Genomic DNA, 16,731 nt, shown 5'->3' with positions numbered 1-16,731 from the left:
CGTTGGTCACTTAATAACTGGCCACGGCTTCCAATACCACTTATACGCTGATGACACTCAAATCTATCTGTCTACTCCTCACCTCACTCCTTCAGTCTCCTCTTGCATTACTAACTTACTAACTGACATATCGGCATGGATGTTGCACCACTTCCTTAAACTAAATCTCTCTAAAACTGAGCTATTAATATTCCCCCCCGCCCGTGCCCCCCTCCATGACTTTTCCATCAAAATCAACAATGCAACCATCAGTCCCTCCCCTCACACCAGGGTACTAGGTGTAATCCTAGACTCTGACTTGTCATTTCAGCCTCAAATCCAATCCAAGCCTATTTATCACAGCGCTCCTTCAGTGTCACCTACAACTCTGTCTCCTCCTCTCCATTGCTCCTTTCTGTGGAGGTCCCCCAAGGCTCGGTTCTTGGACCCCTTCTCTTCTCTATCTACACCTTCTCCGTTGGTCACTTAATAACTGCCCACGGCTTCCAATACCACTTATACGCTGATGACACTCAAATCTATCTGTCTACTCCTCACCTCACTCCTTCAGTCTCCTCTTGCATTACTAACTTACTAACTGACATATCGGCATGGATGTTGCACCACTTCCTTAAACTAAATCTCTCTAAAACTGAGCTATTAATATTCCCCCCCGCCCGTGCCCCCCTCCATGACTTTTCCATCAAAATCAACAATGCAACCATCAGTCCCTCCCCTCACACCAGGGTACTAGGTGTATTCCTAGACTCTGACTTGTCATTTCAGCCTCAAATCCAATCGTTGTCAAAAGTTTGTAGAATTCACTTCCGTAACATCTCTAAAATTTGCCCCTTTTTAAGAAATGAAACCACCAAGCTCCTCATTCACTCCCTTGTTATCTCTCGCCTTGACTATTGCAACTCCCTTCTCATTGGCTTACCTCTCCATAGGCTATCCCCTCTTCAGTCTATCATGAATGCTGCTGCCAGACTTATCCACCTTACCAACCGCTCAGTGTCTGCCAACCCTCTACTCCAATCCCTACACTGGCTCCCAATCACCCAGCAAATTAAATTCAAAATACTAACCACAACATACAAAGCCATTCACAACTCTGCCCCGAGCTACATCACTAATCTTGTCTCCAAATATCACCCAAATCGACCTCTCCGCTCTTCTCAAGACCTCCTGCTTTCAAGCTCTCTCATCTCCTCCTCCCATGCTTGTCTCCAGGATTTCTCCAGAGCCTCTCCCATCCTCTGGAACTCACTACCTGCATCTATCCGGCTATCTCCTACTCTTGCTACCTTCAGGCGATCCCCGAAAACTCATCTCTTCAGGCAAGCCTTTCACGTCTCCAACTAATCTCCTACCACTTCCACTAGCTCATTCCCCACAGTTACAACCTTTTCTACCACCTGAACCACCCTATTAGATTGTAAGCTCTTCTGAGCAGGGCCCTCTTAATCCTCTTGTATTTTATTGTATTAGAACTGTATTGTCTCCCTTTTATATTGTAAAGCACTGCGTAAACTGTTGGCGCTATATAAATCCTGTATTATAATAATAATAATAATAATAATAATATTTATACGGAGATTAAATTACACACAGGTGGACTCTATTTACTAATTATGTGGCTTCTGAAGGCAATTGGTTCCACTAGATTATAGTTAGGGGCATCAGAGTAAAGGGGGCTGAATATCACATACAATCCCAATAAAATAAATTTACGTTTTTGGTTGTAACATGACAAAATGTGGAAAATGTCAAGGGGTATGAATACTTTTTCAAGGCACTGTATAAGAGTCTCACAAAAAAAAAAAACTCTTTCATTACATATGATTTTGTGTACACTAAAAATAGACAGAGAGCTAACACTTTGTCTGAGCCTTCCTTAAAGAAGAACTTTCTTAAATTAGGCAGAAACTGCTTAGCAACCAGTAGCTGTTGAAGTAATGAACACTTTGGTCAGAAGTATGCAATGTATAATATAGTGTATATATAACACAGGAGTATGTAATGTACAATATAATGCACATAATGTACATAATACAAAAGTATGTAATGTACATTATAGTGAATATAGTGTGGGAGTGTGTCATGTACAATATAGTACATATAGTGCAGAAGTCTGTTAAGCTGTCCATAGAGAGTTTGTTTTTTTCTTGTTCAGACAGCAGTTTCTCCATCCACACAAATAAGATGAATGGAGGAATCCAATTTCCCCAGGTCAGTCTGTCCCCCCCATATAATCCCCCCCCAAGTCAATCTATCCCTCAGTATAATCCCCCCCAAGTCACTCTGTCCCCCAGTATAATCCCCCCATAGGTCACTCTGTCCCCCAGTATAATCCTTCCCTCTCCCCAAAATCAATCTGTCTGTCAGACCTATGGGGGATTGTACTGGGGGACAGACAGACCTCTAGGACAATTTCCACAATAGTTGATTTTTTAGGACCCACAATATTTGTGCAAATGTTTATAAGATCACTGTTTTCAGTGAAAATACACTAAAATCAATATTCGAACACATAAACACAACATAACTTACAAAATTCCTGTTAAATTCCTACTAAGGCCTCAATCACATGGGGCATACTAGAGCATACGTCCATGTGGGGGCTGTTTTTACACACACAAGCATGCATATGTGTTCCGTTCATTCCTGTGCAGGCAGCCCCATTCACGTCAATAGGGACTCAGTGGCTGCATGGACACAGCTGCTACTCCCAGTATTAAATTTGTGTGGGTGTGGATGCAAACCCCCAAATGTAGACAGTTTGAGTTCAGGGACATGCACCCCCACCCACATATGTCAAATCAGGAGCAACAACTGCTTCCCAATTGACATGAATGGGATTGCCTGTACGAGGAAGCATTGAACACCTGTGCAGCTTTGCACAGGTGTACACTTTATCCCTGATGTTTCTTTTTTGAGTGAGAGAAATAAGATGAGTACATCATTCCCTTTCTCTACAGACTCAGCTGCACTGCAGTTAAATGAATAGAGACCTTGGTACAGAGCCTTCCTATTCATTCACAAACGGAAACATAGTAAACTCCCTTTAAATACAACAGTGATTGGTACCAATCGCTCATTGTGTCCATTCAGGAAGGGCCTGGTAAACATGACCTATTTATCAGCCCCCCTGCTCTCCATCCTAACACTGATCTCACACTCCAGCAGCATCTGCAGCCAGCGGGAGAAGCAGGAGGGGAAGCAGGCCAGCAGCGCTGCAGGGAGTGGGTGCTAGGGGATTGGTCAGAGGAGGGCCAGTACAGAGATGGTTAGAGCAATGGGGTGGATCTATTTGCAGATTAAAATCCCCCTGTGGCTCACCTACAGCACCTGAAGCTGGTGGCAGGGAAGAGGAGGAGAAGCCAGCAGCTGCAAGGAAGCCACAGAGGTTAGGTGTTAGAGGGGAATCAGTATTGCTGGGGGGGATCAATGCTGTGGGGGGCACATAAGAGCACAGGGGGCATTTTAGAGAACAGGTAAAGTGGCAGGAATCAGGGGAGACATAGGCCAGAGCAGCAGTGGCAGATAGCCCATGTGTCCATTTTGTGTTTAGAGCACAGTGGGCTTTACATCCCTCAGGGTCTGTGTGCATCTCACACATTGCATACATGCATGATACACGACTCAATGTGTTGACTCTTAGAACCCTGGTTGATGGGGTGCTTCTCAACACTTTATCTCGGGCTGAATGACACGCTTCTTTTAAAGAGAATACAGAGGGGAATATATAATAATAATAGATCTAAAAAATAAGTCATGTCTGCATATATATCATATACTTCAACAATGGATACAGTATTCGTTTATAACAACACTTGGGAGTCAGTATACATATACACATACAGTATGGAGATAAGGATGTATTTACACACATTAGATCTGCAGGTTTTATACTTAAGTTTCCATATTTCTAGACTATGGAATTATTTATAATTACAAGGATATAATTTGGATATGCATTGCTGATGTACTGTATGCCTCATACTAGGAATCAATATTGATTTTATTAAAATTTGTTGTTCAAGTAAGTTGCAAAAAGACAAGAGATACAGCATGTACAAATACAGTATGTGATAGTGAGCCATATTCTTAAAGTATAATATTTATTTTGCAGATATTCACCTCAGTATTTTCTACTGAAGAAGCAGGCCATTTTACCCAAGAAACATGTTAAGAAGCTTCCCATCAACTAGGATTTAAGTGTCAACACACTGTATCATAAAATATGCTGATGTACAGCCATAAAATTAAAAATTAAAAATTGAAGTAAGGTTGATGATGGGGTGATTAAATATCAGAAGATATGTGTTGTAAAGGTATTTGAAATATATAAAATGTTTTAGGCACCAAAGCAGTAAATATTTTATCAGATACTTTCTAAACATAAGAGTTTTTGTTACGTTATTGTAAAGATATATACGGATTTGAGATAAAAATGCTGATTTTATTGAGTACCTAAAATTCCCAAACAATTCATCATTTGGTAATGTTCTTATGTATTTTTTGGTTCATTAATATAGAAGATTTTGGTATAGCAAACAAGGCAACAATCTTTTTACGCAAAGGGGTTGATTTACTAAAGGCAAATATACTGCATATAAAGCAAATTAGGATCCATTGTCCTGATAACTGAATTTAAGGCTTATAACTAGTCATTTGAGAATGCCAGTTATACCAGAAATTCCATTTATTCTCAGTGTGTTGTCATGTGTTCATACTGTATAGGCAGTGGGTGTGCACCAAAGGTGATAACTTCAGCCATGAGAAGAGGCTCAGGTTTTTTACAGTGGCAGGTTATTACTAGTCATGCAGCTTGTAGAATATGTTAGAAGACTCTGACAATGTGATGGAAGAACATATATGCCCACATCAAGTACAAGTTCTGGTAAGAGAGCTATAATAGGTATGTCCTCCTAAAATATCTTCACCTTGGTGCATTCCCTGAATACATTAAATAGACTTCCTCTAGCCCCACAGTCCCTCTAACATAGTGGGGATACAGCTGAATTTATTTTATGAGTAATAGTTGGGGTGATATACCAGCGAATATTGGTATTTAAAGATGACCCTAAGGGCTACTAACCATTGGCATGACCAGGAGAATTTAAGCCTTGATATCTGATCAAGGTCTCGCAAAAGGCTGTGCAAGAAAGGGGTGTAGTTCGCTTGAAATAGGGACAAAAGAGATTTTTTTTAAATTTGATACCTAGATACTGTAACTGATACTTTCCTTGACCCATACATAAGAGTAACTCTCCATCAAAAGTATTTTCTGTGAGGAGAGGAGCTACATGTCCACTACAAAAGACTTGTTGCCATTTACTCTATAATATAAAACAGCACTAAATTCCAATATGTTGCACATACTGTATGTTGTACATTACACCAAAGCCAGGGAAGAGAAAGGCTTGGTTAACATATGGATGCCATCATCCACAAATACATTTATTTTATGTTCTCTGGGTCCTATGGGTAAGCCTGAAATACCAATGTGTGATCTAATCCTCTCAGCATGGTGGATAATGTTAACCATGTGGCGGGTGGCATCAAAGGTTTTTACCCTTTTGTAAAGCCTGATTGGTCAGGATGAATAAGATTCGGGAATATATCTATCAGTCTGTTTGCAATTATCTTGATATATAGTTTGAGGTCATGATTTAACAATGAGATCGGGCAGAGGTTTTGGGGTATAGTAGGCTTCTTCCCTGGCTTTGGCAATGTAACAATTAAAGCTTTTAACATTTTGTTCGGAGATGTGGAGGAGGAGGCAGCAGCCTTAAATAGCTGTGTCAATAGGTCTGTTTTTTTTATATTCCTTGCACCTGATTGGGTGTTCTTCACAAAGTAAAACTTCACTACATTCACTAAGCTCTGGGGAAAAAAATGTGCAATTGCACTTGCAAAGTGCAAATTATATTGCTTTTAGTAAGTCAACCCCCATATGTCCATTATTTTTTGAATTAGGGCTACCTACGGTTAAAATAAATGTATGTATAATAATAAAATCACATGATTATATGATACATTCATTCAGTCATAATAGCCTTTTTTATGCATCATTTTATTAAGCTGACAAACACTAATAACACAGAAACTGAAGTAATGCCCAACACAGTGGTAGTCAGAAAAATTTCTTATGGAGTTTTGCATCCAGAGATTTTGCTTTGTGAATTTCAGCTGTTCTCAGGCTCCTCCAAATCTTCAAATTCATTTTTTTTTCTTGCTGTGATACAACTTTCTATTAGAGGGTGACTATGTTGATTATTCATGGTTCAACTGTATGTAGGAATGTAGCCACCCTGTGACTGTGGACTGTGAACTATGGGGATGTGTAGTGCATCAAACGTAAGTGAGGGGACAAGGAAGAGGTATGGAAGCTCATGGTGAACTTTTTATGGATGCAGAAAAAACACCTTTACATGGAAAAAAGGTAACAGAACCATTAAGTAGTGGACTTATATGAATTACTTTTGGCAAATAAGGATATCATTTGTGTTACTTTAACTTTTGTCAATATAATATACACTTCTTACAGCTGCAAAGGTCATAATCACTATTGACTTTTACCCTAATCATAACCCTTTATCCCAACATTAATCAAAAATCTCATGTATTGCTAATCTATATTAAAATATGAAACTGTAAAATAATACTTATATATATAAGATAGACTGATCTAGTAGCAAAAGCAGCCTGGTATAGACTGCTCCAAAAAGAGGGTGTCATTATAAAACAGTTAGATTCTGCTACTGCAAATTACCAAGACATCCACATTGCAAGATTCTGTCATATTGCTTGAAACTGAAAAAATAGAAAGATCGCAGCCACTTTCTATCTTGGAGAAACAACAGGAAGTGAGAAAAAGAGTTGTCACAAAAATAAGTGTCTCCATTTACACACATGGATTTCTCTTTGCAGACTAGGGATAAGCCAAACTATCTTGGGTTCAGTTTAAGTGGGCTTTTGTGAAGTTTGGATGCTGGACCAAACCCAATTGAAATAAATATGAGCTAGATCTGTCAAATTCAAAATGCCCATTTTCTAGGCTAATAGGCAAGAGGGTGTAACAAAAATAGCATGGGGGAACATGTACCAATGCTAAAAAAAAAATCCATTCAACCAGGAGAAGTGATTATTTACATGCCTAACGTGAAACGTTAAAAGTGTCCAATTCGACGGAGAGCGCATGCATGGCTGGCCTGAGCAGATGTGCCTCTGAGCTGCTCCGCACACCCGCAGCCCACGATAGTCCGATCCTCCTGCGCTGAGGACCGGGAACAGGTTGGATGCCACACAGACCGTGTGGAAAGCCCCAGAGCGGCTTCCGTTATCTGTCCCGTGCTGCACAGAGAGGATCCAAGATGGCAACCGGCTGCAATGCACGAGGGATGTCGGCTTCAGGAGCAGGGAAGCCACTCCCACAGAGGAAGACCCCTAATCCTCCGGGTACTGGACATTATAAAACGGCTCTTCTGTGCCCTCTCCAGCTGAAGGTGAGACTAGAAGCACACACCGCTCACCACCTAGCCCCTCACAGTCTCCCTCACAGGCTACAGCCCTTTCACCTAGCCAAGACTCTCATACCTCCCTGTGTGTTAGACAAATGCCGCGTACACACGAGCGGACTTTCTATCCTACTTGGTCCGGCACACTTTCCGACGGACTTTGTCCGCCAGGTGCGCCGGACTTTAAAACGAACGGACTTGCCCACACACGCCGGGATTTTCCGGCGGGCTAAATCCGCCCGTCTTTCCGACGGACTTTCGCCGGAGTTCCGGCGGACTTTCAGAATGAACGGACTTGCCCACACACGGACAAGTCCGTTCATTTTGAACGTGACTCAGGTGCGACGGGACTAGAGAAGGATGTCAATCTTGCCGCTTTTATCGGCGAGATTGACACCTTGCTAGCCCCGTCGCGGGGCATACCAGGCCCTTAGGTCTGGTATGGATTATAAAGGGGAACCCCGCTACGCCGAAAAAACGGCGTGGGGTCCCCCTAAAATCCATACCAGACCCCGATCCGAGCACGCAGCCTGGCCGGTCAGGAAAGGGGGTGGGGACGAGCGAGCGCCCCCCCCCTCCTGAACCGTACCAGGCCGCATGCCCTCAACATGGGGGGTGGGTGCTTTGGGGGAGGGGGGCGCCCTGCGCCCCCCCCCCCCCAAAGCACCTTGTCCCCATGTTGATGAGGACAAGGGCCTCTTCCCGACAACCCTGGCCGTTGGTTGTCGGGGTCTGCGGGCGGGGGCTTATCGGAATCTGGGAGCCCCCTTTAATAAGGGGGCCCCCAGATCCCGGCCCCCCACCCTATGTAAATGAGTATGGGGTACATGGTACCCCTACCCATTTACCTAGGAAAAAAGTGTAAGTAATAAAACACACTACACAGGTTTTTAAAATATTTTATTAAACAGCTCCGGGGGGGGATCTTCCTCCGGCTTCGGGGGTCTTCTTCCGGCTTCGGGGGTCCCTCCGCTTCATCTTCTCCCGGCGTCCGGTTGGTTCTTCTCCGCTCTCCGGCCTCTTCTCCCGGTGTCGCAGGTCTTCGGCCGGCCCCTCCGCTCTCTTCATGTAGCTCTATTGCGAGCGGAGGTCCGGACTTCTTGGCTTCTTGGCTTCTTGGCTTCTCTTCTCTTCTCTTCCCCCAGATGTTGACACGACGCTCTCTCCGGCTGGACTGGTCTCTGAGGGCTGCGTTGTGACTTATATAGGCGGAGACCCCGCCCCCATATGATGTCACAGTCCCTGGGCATGCTGGGACTGTGACGTTTTAGGGGGCGTGGTCGACCACGCCCCCTAAAACGTCACAGTCCCAGCATGCCCAGGGACTGTGACATCATATGGGGGCGGGGTCTCCGCCTATATAAGTCACAACGCAGCCCTCAGAGACCAGTCCAGCCGGAGAGAGCGTCGTGTCAACATCTGGGGGAAGAGAAGAGAAGAGAAGCCAAGAAGCCAAGAAGCCAAGAAGTCCGGACCTCCGCTCGCAATAGAGCTACATGAAGAGAGCGGAGGGGCCGGCCGAAGACCTGCGACACCGGGAGAAGAGGCCGGAGAGCGGAGAAGAACCAACCGGACGCCGGGAGAAGATGAAGCGGAGGGACCCCCGAAGCCGGAAGAAGACCCCCGAAGCCGGAGGAAGATCCCCCCCCCGGAGCTGTTTAATAAAATATTTTAAAAACCTGTGTAGTGTGTTTTATTACTTACACTTTTTTCCTAGGTAAATGGGTAGGGGTACCATGTACCCCATACTCATTTACATAGGGTGGGGGGCCGGGATCTGGGGGCCCCCTTATTAAAGGGGGCTCCCAGATTCCGATAAGCCCCTGCCCGCAGACCCCGACAACCAACGGCCAGGGTTGTCGGGAAGAGGCCCTTGTCCTCATCAACATGGGGACAAGGTGCTTTGGGGGGGGGGGGCGCAGGGCGCCCCCCTCCCCCAAAGCACCCACCCCCCATGTTGAGGGCATGCGGCCTGGTACGGTTCAGGAGGGGGGGGGCCGCTCGCTCGTCCCCACCCCCTTTCCTGACCGGCCAGGCTGCGTGCTCGGATCGGGGTCTGGTATGGATTTTAGGGGGACCCCACGCCGTTTTTTCGGCGTAGCGGGGTTCCCCTTTATAATCCATACCAGACCTAAGGGCCTGGTATGCCCCGCGCTCGCCGCAATAGGAAGATTTGTTTTTCCTATTGCAGCGAGCGCGAGATGCAATACCATCCCCTCGTGTCGTATTTGGTCCGTCGGACCAGCCTACACACGAGCGGGCTTTCCGTCGGACCAGCACACACACGAGCGGACTTTCCGCCCGAAACTGAGTCCGACGGAAAGATTTAAAACATGTTTAAAATCTAGGTCCGGCGGGCTTTTGGGAAGAAGTCCGCCGGAAAAGTCCGCCGCCGCCCACACACGGGCGGATTGTCCGGCACACTCTGGTCCGCCGGACCAAGTATGCCGGAAAGTCCGACCGTGTGTACGCGGCAAAAGAGATGGCAGAAATCCTATGCAGCCAGCCCAGCAGCCAAGAGCTTGACCAGGAATGCATTGCTGATTCCCATGCTATCCCATCAGCTCAACCACAGTATTCGGGAGATCCCATACTTTTAGCCCGCTCTGCGGATCTGCTACAAAGGGAGCTGGCAAAAGCTACTGACAAACTAGCTTTAGACATAAAACAAGATTTCCAAGAGCTGGGGAACCGACTAGAGAGCATTGAATCAAAAGTAGATGACACAGTCCACAGAGTTTCCCAAAACTCGAATATGATCACTGACCTACAAGACCGACTCGTAGAAGCCCACTCAAAAATTGACAACCTCGAAAATCGCGCTAGGCAATATAATTTTCGTATCAGAGGCATTCCAGAGAATGTGAAGGACATCACCTCCGTCACTTCTTAACTAATGCAAGCTGCAGTACTTGACATTGACAAGATCCATATGGAAATTGATTGCATTCATAGGGCGTTGGTCCATCCAAAACCTGATGGCCCCCCCAGAGATGTTATCGTGAAGCCGCACTTTTTCTGGATCAAAGAAGCAGTGATGCGTTACGCTAGAGAACATCCGGATTTGGAAATAGATGGACAAATATTTGCAGATATTTCCCAGGCTACGATCCAAAAGAGGCGATCATTAAAAATCCTTGTTGCTACCATTGAACGAACGGAGAATTCGCTACAGATGGAACTACCCCTTCAAGCTCCAATTCACCTTTAACAGCAAGTCTTACTCCTTTTCTACATTTGCTGAAGGTGAAACGATTCTACTGAAGCTGGGTTTTATCTCTCATAGCCCTTCATCCCAGAATTGGTCCAGATTCAATGACCCTCCTCCTCTTTGGTCGACTTCACCGATGAAGAAAACAGCATCTTCCCCTCGTACATCTTGAGAACTTCTCGTATGCTATTGAGGGATCCTTTTGCGTGGGGCGGCGGCTTCTCCATGGTCTGGTTACAGGACATTAGCCGCTGCTTTTTGTTTTTTTGGACCCTTTTTTGGCCTTTTTTTTTTTTTCTCTCCATGTGAGAAAATGATGCGCCATGCATCCACTGCCTAAACAGTTCTACAGCATTATATGTTTCATGTTTCCTGTTAATTTTCTCAAGGTTAATTTGTTTGTTAGTTTTTTCTCAGGATGGACATTATCATTTTTTGATTTTTGATTCGCATGCCTTTACACCGAATTTTGGTTATTTTACTGTGTTGCTTTATTAAATTGCTTAGGCGGTGCAGTAGGGCCTTAACAGAAACACATGTGCCTTTATTGCGGGGCGTCTATGCGCTCTTCCCATTCGAAGGACTCTTCCCATTACTTGATTCTGGTGAAGACTCCTCTGCACTCTGAGCTTTCGCTCTGAGAAATTTATTTGTTAATTGGTTTTATACCTGAATTTTTATATCTCCATGCCATATCACTCAGTGCCGGGAGTTACCTGGCCCGATTTTCTTGTTTCTTTTTTTCCTTCTCTATCTTTGTTTTAATTTCCTCTTGTTTTTTCCTGAGGGTCACCCGGAGGTTCTCTTAGCTCTTCTGGATCCGGACGCTCATGGATCGGTGTGTGAGTTTGTCTATAGATGCTGTCTGACTGTCTCCTATGCCTAATATAATAGCCAACTCCAAAATTATCCGCTTGCTTTCCCATAATGTCCAAGGTTTTGGGGCGCCCTCTAAACACATTAAGGCCTTCTCCCATTATCGATCTCTCGGGGGGCAGACATTGTGGCTCTTCAGGAGACGCACTTCTCTTCCCTATTTACCTCTAGGTACCTCTATAAAGATTATCCTCTATGTTATTATGCAAATGCATCAGAGAGGAAGAGGGGAGTGTCCCTCTGCTTTTCTAGACGAATATCGTTCACCGAAACCAAAGTCATTAAGGATAAGGAAGGGCACTATCTTTGGTTAAAGGTCATTTGGGGGAAACATTAGTCACTTTCCTAATCTACTACGCCCCCAATACTAATCAAGTGGCATTCTTTCACTCCCTGTTACGATCCATGGCTCCTGAATTTGAAGGAGAAGTAATTTTAGCAGTTGACTCTAACCTAGCTCTGGATCTTATCAGGGACAAATCTCAAACCGCTGGGCTCCGATCCCCTCCTAAAGAAAGTCGCAAATTTGCACAGTTACTTCACTATTATGACTTAATAGATGCCTGGAGGGAAGCCAACCCCACCTCTAGAGACTACTCTCATTATTCCAGAGCACATGGCCATTACTCACGTATAGACCACGTGTTTCTCCTCTCGGGACTGCTGTCTAAATTAAATTCCGCCAAGATACTATCTACTTTCTGGTCAGACCACGACCCAGTTATGATTCAGTTATCAGACCTTGCCAGTAGGGTAGCAAAATCACACTGGCGTTTGAATGAATCTCTTCTCAGCGATGAATCTCACTGTCTTGAGATTTCTAATCATTTGAAGTTTTACTTCGATACTAATAGGCCAGAAGACACTTCCCCTGCTATTAATTGGGCCACCCATAAAGCGTCTGTCAGGGGAATCTTTATTCTACTATCCTCCAGACTTAAAAAAGCTCATGACGAGTTGATCTCTGCCAAAACTAAGGAATATGAAGCTTTAGCTAAGCAACATAAGCGCTCTCCATCCCCTAATCTATTTATTAAAATAGAGCAATCTCACTTGGGACTTAATATTTGTCTTACCAAAAGAGCTGAGAAACAATTACGTTGGACGAATCATAAGTTTTTTACGTGGCGGGATCGCCCAGGATCCCTGTTGGCACGTAAGCTTACCCCTAGACACACACACATGGCACTCACTAAAATTAGACTTTCAGGAGGCCATCTTTCTCAAGATCCCCAAAAGATCCTTGGCGAGTTTCATAAATTTTATGCTGACTTATATGGAAGTCCCCGGGATGCTGCCCCTTCATCCATCAGGGAATTCTTGGGGAACCTCCCCCTCTCGTCCATTGCGGATGATCATAGAGACCTTATGGACCAGCCTTTTACAGGTGAGGAGATCTACAACACTATCAAAACATTATCACTCCATAAATCTCCTGGTCCTGATGGTCTTTCCAACTCTTATTATAAAAAAAAATTTACGAACAGTTGGCTCCGCATATGGCTCTATATTTTAATTCCCTGCAGGATGGAGGTATGGTCCCTTTTGATGAAAATAAGGCTTATATCAGTGTTATTCCTAAACCTAACAGGGACCCTACTGACGTCTGTAATTACCGCCCAATTTTGCTCATAAATTGCTATTTAAAGATCCCAACAAAACTCTTGGCCTCTCGCCATAATACTTTCCTAGCACAGTACATACATAAGGATCAATCTGGATTTATAACAGGACGTCAGACATTAGATCAAATTTGTAGATCCATTACATTGATCTCAGCGGTACTTTCCGACTGGGATGCTCCACTGGCCCGGAAGCGCTTGCTTCTTTCACTAGACCTTAATAAGGCCTTCGACAGTCTAAATTGGAACTACCTTTTTATTACTTTAGAGACTCTAGGGTTTGGCCCTTCGTTCCTTTCCTTGCTGAAAACATTATAAAATAACCCAGTAGCCCAAGTTTCCATTAGAGGTCATGAGTCATCATCATTTCCTATTAAGCGTGGTACAAGGCACAGATGCCCGCTTTCTCCTTTGCTTTTTGCATTGGCAATAGAACCCCTAGCTATGGCGATTCGTTCTCACCCTAAAATTCATGGAATTCATTGTGGACAACAGGAATATAAATGTGCATTATTTGCCGATGATGTCCTTATGTACGTCACTAATCCCCACAAAACTTTGCCTAATTTATTGTCCCTATTAGATAATTTCTCACAACTTTCGGGCCTGTCTCTAAATAACCAAAAAACAATAGCGTTTAACATCTCACTACCCCCTGATATAATACAGACTCTTCAAAATACTTATAACTTTCAATGGAATCACCATTCCCTCCCTTATTTAGGGGTCCGGTTGACATCCTCTATTGACACAATCTATAAGGCAAACTACCCCCCACTATTTAAAAAACTTAGGGAAAATCTTTGTTGCTGGGCAGATTATTCCCTCTCATGGTTTGGCAGAATCAACTCAATAAAAATGACGTTTCTACCTAGGCTTCTTTACTATTTTAGAACCCTACCGGTGGCGGTCCCAAGGGGAGACATGCTACGTCTACAGGCTGAAGTCCTGCACTTTGTGTGGGGTAACAAGGGGCTTCGGATACAAAAACAAACACTTTATTCACTTAAATCTATGGGTGGGCTTGGTCTTTCCAATCTACAGGCATATTTTCAAGCAGCCCAGATAGCCCAGTTAGCTTATACCACTGCTAAAGGCTCAGTCCCCTTGTGGGTCTCCATTGAAGCACTCTCCTGCCATCCCTTTGCAATAGGATCTCTAATGTGGCTTCCTAGTCGTTTTCGCCCACCTATATTATGTCCCACTTTATCATATCCTCTAGCAATCTGGGACAGAACACACCACCGCGGTCCTTTATCATCCCCACATACACCACTAGCTCCCATCTTTTGTAATCCGGAGTTTCCACCTGGCTTGACTCCACGACAGTTCCAGTGGTGGCTTAACAAGGGGATTCTAAGAATCGGCGACTTCCTTAATGGAGATCAGATATATACTATGCAGCATTTTAAAGACACATCTCAAATGCCTCCTAGTGAAATATTCCGATAAAATCAAATCGCATCCTTTGTCAGATCTAAACTTAATCTACGGGTGGGACCACTTACACTCACAACATTTGAGCTGTCGTGCCAAGCCAGAGGCTTACAGAGGGGGCGGATATCTGTGATATATGCTTATCTTACTGAACCAGATTCAAAACTTACTTATATGAATCAGTGGGAGAGGGATTTGGACCTTTCCTTTGATTTAATTGAGTGGCAAGATATCGCTTATAAGCTATCCAAAATTTCCATCAATACCACCCTTATAGAGGCCAACTACAAAACACTTCTGCGTTGGTACCTGGTACCTACTAGGGTAGCTAAAATACATCCTTCCACTTCACCAAATTGTTTCAGACGATGCGGATAGCTGGGGACGATGCTCCATATTTGGTGGCAATATCCCCTCGTAACTAGGTTCTGGATTAGGACTTTTAATTTAATAAATTCTCTGACGGGGTAAATATTCACAGATCTCCGAAAGCCGCTCTTTTCCACAAACTACCTGATGAAACTCCCAAAAAATCAGTAAAATTAATCACCTATATATTGTTGGCAGTGAGAATTACGATTGCTAGGTATTGGAGACAGTCAGCAATCCCTCTTGACCAGGTTAAAAGTAAACTCAACTGGATCATGTTTAATGATAAACTCACCTATATACTCAGTAATAACACCAAAAAATTTAACACAGTGTGGGATCCATGGATCAATTATATCTCAACTCCATAGGGAACTCCGGGTTGACCCTCTCCTTCTTCTTCTCCTTCTCTTTCCCTTTTTTTTTTTCCCTCTCTCTCCTTCCTCTCTTCTCTTTTCTTTTTTACCTCCTTCTTCTGGCTCTTATATATACAATACAGTTGATTGATCATGGGACCTTACTTAGTAGTGGGCCCCGGGATAGCCTCAGGGTTCTCAACCAGAACTCCCTGTGATTCCGGGTCTCTGCCACTCTCAGTGGGTGGGGGGATACCGGATTATGGGGGAAAATGTTTTTCAGTTCCACCAGTATTCAGACACATATGGTATATTTTGCATTCAAAGATAATGGTAGAGGGGGGCGTGGCCAGGCAGCGCATGTAGCAGGACGCACTTCTCCTCTGCTCCGCCGAGAATCCTGTAATTAATCCTGCGGATTACCCATCTGACCCGATAACATCCCCGATCGGAACCGCACACTATTGGTGACTAGTCCGGTCCATATCGCCGTTCGATCCGCGGCTGATTAACATGCCAAAACGGGGCAAAGAAGGCACCGGCCCGCCTGTGACTCAGGCCCAAGATGGCGCTCTGCCACAGAGATCACAGAAGGAGAAATACAAGGAGGCCGCTCAGAGACTCCTGTTTGGCAACAAAACTTCCAAAGAGCCATCTTCACCCGCATCCGACCTTAGTGAAGGGGAGGGAGGCCAGCTGGAGTTAGACAACACTGTCCCACTGGAGGATGGCACTGGATCCCCTGCAGATTGGGCCACAGTGAGTACAGCACCACACACATGTCAGGACACCCAGACACCAAGTATGCCAGTGGATAATACTGAACCCACTCTCAGAGACATACTCTCAGCAGTGACTATATGTAACAAATCCATAACACATCTGACGGATGAAGTTAAAGGAGTTAAAGCTGAGATATCCTATGTGAGACAGGACATGCAGAAACTGAGAGAGCGCACAGCTGCAATAGAGAGCAGGGTCAGTGTGATTGAAGATGATCTTGTACCCATGCAGAGGGACTTAAAATATAATTGTCACTTAGTAGACCAGCACGCAGCTCGTTTGGATGATTTAGAAAACCGCATGCGACGCAATAATGTACGCGCACTGGGATTCCCAGAAAGAATAGAGGGTAAAGACCCGGTCACCTTCATTGAGCAATGGCTTCTCAACACATTTGGAAAGGATGCTTTCTCTCCACTATTTGCGGTTGAGAGAGCGCACAGAGTGCCATCTCGCCCACTACCACCTGGCAATCATCCTCGCGCCTTTCTCTTTAAACTTCTCAACTACAAGGATAGAGATGCCATCCTTGCCAAGGCCAGAACCATGGGAGGTAAACTAGCTGTGGAAAA

The sequence above is a fragment of the Aquarana catesbeiana genome, linkage group LG09 (assembly GCF_042186555.1).
Source record: "Aquarana catesbeiana isolate 2022-GZ linkage group LG09, ASM4218655v1, whole genome shotgun sequence".
In the NCBI taxonomy this organism is placed as follows: Eukaryota; Metazoa; Chordata; class Amphibia; order Anura; family Ranidae; genus Aquarana; species Aquarana catesbeiana.
This window is presented reverse-complemented; position numbering follows the sequence as displayed.